Source organism: Pinus tabuliformis, chromosome 5_1 (assembly GCF_031772625.1).
Source record: "Pinus tabuliformis cultivar Carrire ecotype Pingquan chromosome 5_1, CPIR1, whole genome shotgun sequence".
NCBI lineage: Eukaryota > Viridiplantae > Streptophyta > Pinopsida > Pinales > Pinaceae > Pinus > Pinus tabuliformis.
This window is the reverse complement of record NC_142305.1, coordinates 677,072,748-677,079,972: the sequence shown is the minus strand read 5'-3', so window position 1 is coordinate 677,079,972 and position 7,225 is coordinate 677,072,748. Positions and strand designations below refer to the sequence as shown.

General features: G+C 46.3%; 1 pseudogene; it reads left to right on the top strand.

Moving 5' to 3' along the window:
* The first annotated feature begins 303 nt into the window (after nt 1-303).
* LOC149166755 (uncharacterized) lies at nt 304-2,468 on the top strand (annotated as a pseudogene).
* The last annotated feature ends 4,757 nt before the right edge of the window (nt 2,469-7,225 follow it).

Sequence of the window (7,225 nt, the reverse complement as noted above, 5' to 3'; positions counted from 1 at the left end):
TTGCCCTCCTCACCCTTGATGGGTGAGCAATAAAGAACCTATTGTCGAGCAAGCCATCCTTCCTCATCCACATGAATGAGTGAGCAATCCTTTCAATTTACTTATTGGGTGGGGGGGCTTATGGTCGAGCGGCCTTACGGCACCTTGTTTTCGCAATAGCAGTAGGCAGTCAATGGGTGGGTGCGCTTCGCCTCCTACCAGTGATAAGGCCACTAGTTCTACCACTTCATAATAAATGAGTGAGTATCCTCCTCCAGGACCGGAATGTTTATCCCTGTCCGATGGGTCTACATTCATCCCTAGATGTCGTCAGGTACTTTTCACTTCCCCACCATTCTTGTCACCATCACCTGCAATCCGCGTAGGTGTGTTCGCACCCCTTGGAGTGGATGGGAAAGTCTTTATCAGAGCAACCCTCCCTGGTTCCAGACCCAGGAGTGCACTTCCCCGTATGAGAATTTGGTACATTGCATAGGTGGAAGAGTTACAAGGTCACCACTACTTGGGATCTCCCCCCTAATCTTAGATTGGTCATCCGAGGGTTCGCCTTCATTGTTGTGCTTACACACTAGGCTACCCTTCTCCAAAGGCTTAACGGGACCACCTACCACTAGTCTTCTCCGGATCACCCAGAGGGGTTTACTACAAAAAAAGGTCCTGGTTCTTCTTTTCGCTAGCTCTGTGAAGCAACCCTTGAGGGAATCAATCTAGGGCCAGCACAGTCAGGATACTATTTTCTTCCCCTCAAACTAAAAGTTTCTAATTTAGCGTAAGACTGGCTGGCACAGGACCTTACCTGCCTTATTGCTCCTGGGTTGACCGGCGTAGTGAGGACCAACCCAATAAGGCCGGCCTTTCAGGACCGGATAAGGCCGGGGACCTTACCTACTCCAGGATTTACGCAAGACCAAGATTCCCAAAATCAAATAATATATCCTTCCTTTAAAGGCCTGCCTTATTGTCTGAAGTATTGATCTTAAAAGATGACTTCTTCGTTCGTTAGATAAGGGTTAATCAGGACAAGTCTTCGAAGTATTGACCTGAAATAAATGAAAGGAACGTAGTCGCTTGTCTGGGCAAGGACCTTTCAAGTTCTTAAAATGGGTTCGCCTAGAACGAAGTATACTTATTTCCCTGGCCTAACGACTTAATACCTCGGGCCAAGCCCCAGAAAAGAATAAGTGTAGCAAGCAGGGTTGATAAGGAGATGGATGGAGGGTTGACTTAGAATAGCGCCTTGAAAGGCCTTCTGTACTTATTTCCTTGGCCCCGGATACTTTGAAAAAAGCAGGGTAGGGGGTTTACTTATTCGCTTCGTTACCTAAGGGTTGATAAGGTAGGTAGTTAGCTAAGAATTCACGTTCTCTCCATTGGCCTATGGGAATTTGATGGTGGCCTTTCACAGTCAAGCCCTACCGGACCTTATGGTCGAGCGAGAAATCCCTCACCCATATGAATGAGTGAGTGACTGCGTCCCTCTCCTTAACAGTCGAGCCCCTCTCCTCTCCCTCTCCCTTAAGGTCGAGTAACTCAAGCTCTTCTCCCTATCAGTCAAGCCCCATTGCCGGTCCTTATGGTCGAGCAACTCAAGTTCCTCTCCTTATCAGTCGAGCCCCGTTACCAGTCCTTGATAGTCGAGTGTGCTTACGCACCCTACCGGTGATGGCAGCCAAGTGGTCGAGCAACTCAAGTTCCTCTCCTTAACAGTTGAGCCTGGTGTAGCATCCTTATCGTCGAGCCCCTCTCCTCTCCCTCTCCCTTAAGGTTGAGCACCTCAAGTTCCTCTCCTTATCAGTCGAGCCCCGTTTCTGGTCCTTATGGTAGAGAAACTCAAGTTCCTCTCCATATCAGTCGAGCCCCTTTGCCGGTCCTTGACAGTCGAGTGTGCTTACGCACCCTACCAGTGATGGCGGCCCGGTGGTCGAGCAACTCAAGTTCCTCTCCTTAATAGTCAAGCCTGTTGTAGTATCCTTATGGTCAAGCAACACAAGTTTCAATTTACTTATTGGGTGGGGGGGCTAACAGTCAAGCCGATGGTGACCTTTTAGTTCTTCAAGTTCCTCCCTTTTGGGGCCCCTCCCCCAAAAGAGAGTTGCTCGTCTTAGTTACTTATTTGAGAGGGGCCACGTTACCTCACCCTGCCGGTCCTTATGGTCGAGTGACTACATTCCTTATGGTCTTTAGGCCTTACGACACCTTGATTTATTCCCCTCAAAGAGCTCTACTCAGCCAGATAAGGCCCGAGGACGTTGGCTCCCGCAGGCAGAGGCCCAACGAATGTCAGATGCAAAGCTCCGCACCTCATTAAGATCTTATTGGAATACTCCCCTAGAAAAGAAGGAGCAGACCCCATCGAAGACGAGAGTAGGGTACAACAAGGCCATTTCCGTCCACCTTCTCACAGATCCGTACGTGGACGTTACTGCTCATACAGCTTCCAGCTGGCAGTTAGCCCCTCCAATAAATAAAGAAATGTGTGTGTGAATGAATCGACAAAAAATCAATCGAAGAGTGACATGAATTTGGTTCTTCAGCAGTAGCATGGGAGGAGCATCCCTGTCATAAAAAAGGAGTAGGTAGAAGGGAGCTTCGTGACATCCGTCAGTGATTGATCCGGATAGCTCAATTTTGCTTGCTAATAATAATGAATCAAACAGGGGCTAATGCTAGTGCCAATGCCAATAACTCAGCTCAGTTTTGTGGGGAAATATTGATCGAAAGTTAGCTTACTTACCGGGTGAAATTTAGGTAGGTTTGGCAATAGATTTCAGGCGGGCAGTAAGGTCCTACCCTTCTTTAGAAGGGAAAGGTACTATGATTTATTCCCCCCAAAGAGTGAGAAGGGTTGGGTTGGTCCTTTCAGGCAGTAAGGTCCTGAAAGGTGAAAGGTAAGGAGAACCTTACCTATATTTATTACTGCCCATTCTCTATTAGTCGTAAAGGGGGACTAAGCTGATCAGAGCTAACTCAGGACCAGTCAGTAATGACTCGTATCATTTCGGTAACTAGAGATAGAATGGATAAAGAAATGATTGACAGAATAGATACGGGAATGATTTCATCATGATAGAAATATCACTTTTCATGGCCAAAAGAGGATATTTGGAGGATGCATTTGCAGGCTCGACCAAATTCCAGAGGATGCGTAAGCATGCTCGACTAACAGGAGAGGATGCCCTCGGCAGGGTGAGGTAAGGACCCCCAGAGGAGTGCTGCCAGTAGGGGGGTGACATCTATGATAACCTTATCTTGTTTCCAACCCACCCACCTGCAAGAACTAGACATGGTAGCCTTAGACCACTTGATGTTCTCCGACAATGAACATCCGCTGAGGAAGATAGGTTTGATAAGGTCGATAATTAGTCAAAGGTGGGTAAAACAAGGGTTGTCAGATGGAGCATGGGAATGAATGGCTGGCAGGAGCGAAATAAGTCATGGATGGAATAAGGCATGGCAAGGAAGGGAAGGGAATGCATTCTTCCTGGCTTGCCTGCCCTCTCTATCTTAATGGGGGAATAAGGCAAGCCAAGATAAGATTGGAAGAGCAATACCTTGGCGGTTGAGCGATGGCGACCTTTTAGTTCTTTGAGTTCCTCTCCTTATCAGTCGAGCCGATGGCGGCCTTATTAGTCGAGCGTGCTTATGCACCCTGTCGGTCCTCTCTTTTGGGGCCCCTCCCCCAAAAGAGAGTTGTTGATGGCGGCCCTCTCCCAGGGGTCGAGAGTTCGACAGGCTCACCCTCACCTTTTTAGGGAAGGTGAGCTTCCAAATCGATGGCGGCCTTGACAGTTGAGTGTGGTAACGCACCCTCACCATATGAATAGTGAGTGACTCCGTCCCTCGGTACCTCGGTCGAGTCCCTCTAGGCCTCACCCATATGAATGTGTGAGTTGATGGCGGCCTTCAGTTCTTCAAGTTCCTCTCCTTATCAGTTGAGTCGATGGTGGCCTCATTAGTTGAGCATGCTTACGCACCCTGTCGGTCCTCTCTTTTGGGGCCCCTCCCCCAAAAGAGAGTTGTTCCTCTCCTCTCCTTATCAGTCGAGCCGATGGTAGCCTTATTAGTCGAGCGTGCTACGCACCCTAATGGACCTCACATGTTACCTCACCCTCCCGATGATGGTGGCCCTCCCCCGGGGGTCGAGAGTTTGGCAGGCTCACCCTCATATTTTTAGGGAAGGTGAGCTTCCAAATCGATGGCGGCCTTGACAGTCGAGTGTGCTAACGCACCCTCACCATATGAATAGTGAGTGACTCAGTCCCTCGGTACCTCAATTGAGTCCCTCTAGGCCTTCCTCGCACATTACCTCACCCTACCACTCACTGGCCTTCCCGAAGCGGATTCGACTGAAAGAACCTATCTTATGGGGTTGTCTCTAGCTATAGAACCAATGACAAAGGAGAGTATCTTAGAAGTGGTTCAGCAGCATTACTTTCCTTGAGGCAAGTCTTACTCTCCCTTCTCGCGTCGGTCGAGCCTGCTTGCGTACCTTTCTTTTTTTCAGCTTCGGCCAAGTGCCTGAACTCAGGGGACTTTGATAAAAGAACTAACTTCGTTGAGAAAACATTCCTTGCCCCCCGGAGGGACAAGCGGCTTCGCATTCCTTTATTTCTCATTCCCTCCTAATTGAGAGCGCGGTATAAGCCCTATCTAAAATAGATATAGGAACAGACATGTACTTTGGCCGCTTGAACGTTATTACATATATAATATATGTAAAGGCTCGCTTGGAAGGTTCCCGAGCAAGACTGAGATAGGATGAAATAAGTGAGTCTCGATGTTTAGCTTAGTCATTTTCCTTATCCTTTCAAATGGTTACCCTTATTCCTTTTCTGGTATAAAAAACCTCTTCCACAATCAGAGAGGACACCTGCCTAGAATGGGCGGATAAATGTCACAAATCTTCCATCATGATCAGAAAAGACGTTTTGATTTGTAATCGAAAACCACTGTATATTTTCATAGTTTTCCCCCTTCGTACCTTTATGGAGCTTGTAGAGATAGGGAGCTTGTAGAGATTGAGTCAGATATGGAACTAGTAGAGAGAGATAGGGTATGGAGGGGCATAGAGTGGGTATGGAGGGGCATAGAGAGATATATGGAGGATGGATATGTATGGTCATAGAGAGATAGAGAGATATGGGTATAAAGATAGATGGAGATAGAGTGAGTATAAGCGGTATAAGCATGAGTATAATGGATGGGCTAGATGTTTTCTATATAGATGAGTAGAAGGTTCAAAGAGTAGTAGTGGATCAGAATGCTAGCTTGAGTTGTGTGTTAATCTGAATGTGTGCTTCTGTCATTAGCTGAGATAGATAGGCTGGGTGGGCTTGGATAGAGGTGGGATTGGGTTTGTTGTAGTTCCAATAGAGAGTAGCTGGGAGTAATCTTTTTTGAATGCAAATATATTATCTATGTTATTATGTCATTGAAGCAGCTCTATGAGCTTGAATATTGACTCTTCAAGGATGCGACAGCAGGCTCAACCAAGAGGGAGAGGCCATTTTCGTGCATTCTATCGCCACTTTACCCACACAGCGCGGGGTACATATATATGTGTTCTTATGTCATTAGATACTATCTTACTTATCTCTAGCTGTAGGGTTTAGTGTCTGTCTAGTGAATGAAAATACAGGTCTATCCAGCAAGCGATAAAGCCCCACCTGGTTCATCTACCGGCTAGCTAACCATCCAGCTCCAGCTTTTTCCAAGCTCCAGCTTCCCAGCTAACCATCTCCCAAGCTCAAGCTCCCGATCTAGCTTCTCGGCCAGCTCAAGCTCCCTATCCCTGTGGATAGCCACACAAAGCCAATAGTCGTTGCATGAAGGCCATTGACTTAAGGTCATTGTTGATAGCCAATTTTCATTGTTCCAAGATCCTTGCCGAGATATGGGAGGCCTAGCTTGATCATTCCAGGTGTCTAGGAACTCCTGTTCCATATTCGTAAGTGAGGTAGAGGTTCTAAGTAGAGGGTAGAGGTGAAGCTTAAGGGTCGAGGTCAAGGGCCATGGTTGGGTCTAGGATCTAGGTCGAGGTATGGGTGCTACGGATAGAGAACAGAATGCTGCTACTTGCCAAAGGTGGTTGGTTTCTTGCCTTCTCGATCTTGCTATACCCGGTTGGAGACGAAGCAAGAACTTGACACTAACAAGGAAGGCCCTTCCACGCTTCTACGCTTCTACCTTCTAAATATTGAGACCTTCCACCTTCTAAATATGATGAAGGTATTCCCCCCACCCAGTAGTCTTGATGTGAAATCTCTCAATATTATACTTCTTATTTATCCCTTTATTTCTTGATTTCTTTCTTTCTCTTTCTTCCTATCTCTCAGAGGTGATGATAACTTCTCGCTTTCTTTTCAATATGATGATTTCCATCCAACTAAATGACTTTGATTTGATTTCCTCTCACTTTATTCCAAGTCTCATAGTTGCAATTATAGCCATATTTCCAAGAACTTCCAATTAGTGTGCAAGCTTCTTTATAACTATATTGATTTGATTGACACCCCTTGGCTTCTTCTTAGGTCCCTGGACATGAGCCTTAAGAGACAAGCTAAGTCGAGTCAGTTCCATGTCGGCCTGCCCTAAGGTATGTTGTCATCCCATGGTAGCCTACTACCATTCCTAATATTGGAATCGTCGATTCTAATCACTCATCCTAATATTGGCACTTTTGTATCGATTTCATCCGTCGATTGTCCTTCCGTTCTGTCTCTTTGAAGTGTACACATTTCGTCATTTCATCCTTCTCATTTCATCCTAAGATTTGAATCATCTATTTGAATTGTACAAAAACATTCTGATTTTCTCCTTGCACTTGGAAGCGCAAGACCCTCCGGACCTTCTCTTTTCATCACTTTCGTTTCGTCACTTTGAATCGTCTCTTTCTTTTCATCACTTATGTTCCATCATTTCATCCTTCTCTTCTAATCACTTATGTTCCGTCTCTTTGCAATTCCGTCGACTGTCCTTCAGTTCCATCTCTTTGCTTGCCCCCGTTGATTTCATCCATCGATTGTCCTTCTGTTCTGTCTCTTTGCGTACACTTTCGTTCTTGATTTAAGAAATTGTATTCCTTCTTTCCAGGGCATGGTTAATTGAGAACAAGGCACGTAGAACGACTCCTCCTATCCAGTTTTCCCATACTGCAACTGGTCGCGCACGAACAAAACCATCCTATCCTATGACATGGTATCGAAACAGGCAGGTAATGTAGAAC